A 2,414-nucleotide genomic window follows, 5' to 3' on the forward strand; every position below is an offset into this window, starting at 1 on the left:
TGAATTGAGTAGCTGGGTTGTACTGGATGCAAGGGATCAGGGAGAAGAAATGTAAGCCTCGGAGCCCAAGAAAGAGGCTGTCAGCCCCAGAAAGAGGCTGGCGGGTGTTGCAGGACCAGGGAAATAGAGGGAGGTGAGGGCAGGGCCAGGACCAGAAGCGGTGCTCCTGGGGCCCAAGAAAGGCACTGAGTTGGTCTGGGTGAGAAGGATCAGGAAGCAGTATTGGTTCCCCAGGTGTCTGGGGCCCTAATACTAGAAAAATGGCAGAGGGCCCAACCTACGAGTATAGGATGGTGGAAGGGATGGAAGGGTGAATGTGGCTTAGGGAGTCGCAGCGCAGAGAGCTGTGCTATATAGGTTTACCCCAAGAGCACTGAGGATAGTAGTGCAGGATAGGAGAGTTAGCCGGTGGTGCAGGCCCAGGGAAGCAGAGAGAGGTGAGGGCAGGGCCAGGACCAGAAGCGGTGCTCCTGGAGCCCAAGAAAGGGACTGAGTTGGTCTGGGTGAGAAGGATCAGGAAACAGTATTGGTTCTGCAGGTGTCTGGGGCCCCAAGACTAGGAATGGCGCAGGGCCCAAATTAGGAGTATAGAATGGATGGCGGGGGGTGGGGGAGGATGGAAGGGTGAATGAGGCTTATGGAGTCCCAGCGCGGAGAGCTGCGCTATAGACTTACCCCAAGGGGTCTGAGGATAGTAGTGCAGGCTACGAGAGTTAGCTGGTGGTGCAGGCCGAGGGAAGCCGAGAAAGGTGAGGGCGGGGCCAGGACCAGATGTGGTGCTCCTGGAGCCCAAGAAAGGGACTGAGTTTCTCTGGGTGAGCAGGGTCAGCAAGCAGTATTGGTTCCCCAGGTGTCTGGGGGCCCAAGACTAGGAATGAGGCAGGGCCAAAACTAAGAGTATAGAATGGCGAGGGGGGGGGATGGAAGGGTGAATGTGGCTTAGGGATTCCCGGCGTGGAGAGCTGTGCTATAGACTTACCCCAAGAGCTATTTTCTATTTTTATTGTTAACTTTGGATGGGCATTTTCTGTAATACTGGTTACCCATAAGTTCTGTGGCTTCCCTCTTGTTAGCGGGGCTGAGGGTTGCCCCTGAAGAAGTTTAAAGGTGGCAAAGGATTACCATCCTTGTCATTTTTAGATCTACAATCTTTTTTCCAGTGAAAGCCTCTTTTACAGCGGGGGCAGAGGGTTTTAGGGGGTCTAGTAGCAGCTGAGTTATTTTGAGGGCAATTTTTTATCCAGTGTCCAGTTTCTACACATTTAAAGCATTTTAAGTTCGACTGAGTTGCAACTGCAAGGGCTTGGGCAAGGGAGGAAGCCTGGTACGTGGCAGTCCCAATGTCTTGAATAGCCACAATCCACTTGTCATAATTCATAATCTTTAGTCCCTGGCATGCTTGTCTGTGCTCAGGGGTCATCCCTTCCCAGACAAGGTTGTTTAAAAGCATTGCTTTGGCTGTAGGATCTGTTATTTTTCTATCTAAACTGGCCTGCACTCTTAGCATAAAGTCTGGGAGGGTTTTAGTTGGTTTTTGTTTTAAGAAGGTTAATGAAGAGGTCTCTCAAGGCGCAGTAGACAAGGGGGTTAGGCGGTCCCAGGCCTGTAGTGCACATAAGCGGACCTGCTCAAAACAGCCAGTAGGAATTGCAGCCTGCTGGATTCCTGTGGAGAAGTTGCTCTGACCAAAAAGCTGGTCATAGTTCCAATCTATGAATCCAGGTGGTGGATCTTGTCCTTGTGGTCTTAGCTGTTGATTATGTGTGTCATTTCTTTTAACCTGCATCAGGCATTCATCTCTAAATAAAGCCTCCCATTGTACAAATAATGGACTGGGGAGGGTAGATCTACAGATATCTCTCCAGTCCTGGGGGGTTATGAGGTTAGTATTAAATGTTTGTAGTATAGATTTTGTCCATGGAGCATGGATCCCATCCTCACGAACAGCTTGGCACAGTTCTTTTAAGTCTGCTGCCAGGAGTGGGTACCAAGCCAGTGGACGTTGCCTTGTTATTTGTAGGTTAACAGGAAAAGCTTCTACCGATGGGGTTTTTGGGTCCTGAGGCCATTGTGTCTGGAGATTCTGGGAGCAACAACTCCCATTATCCCTGAGATTACAGAGCTGTCCAATGGCTGTGGGGCGTGGCAGTGAAGGGGGAGGGGCATTTATCTGGGAGTCTTCAGGAGTTTTTGAAGTCTGGGTTTTAACATCTGGGTTTGTTAAATCAGTCCATGAGGATTCATAGGGGGGAAGAGGGGGATAAAGTTTATTTTTGTTGATGGGTGGGTTTTGTCTGACTTGGTCAATTTTTATTTTTGGAGCTGTTGAATCTGTTACTGGGCAATCTTCAGGATTTTTTTCTTTATTTTTTAGGGCTGTCGAATCTGCTGTTGGGAAATCTTCATGGTCTTTT

Source organism: Nannospalax galili, unplaced genomic scaffold (genome assembly GCF_000622305.1).
Source record: "Nannospalax galili isolate Female #2095 unplaced genomic scaffold, S.galili_v1.0 scaffold1131, whole genome shotgun sequence".
NCBI lineage: Eukaryota > Metazoa > Chordata > Mammalia > Rodentia > Spalacidae > Nannospalax > Nannospalax galili.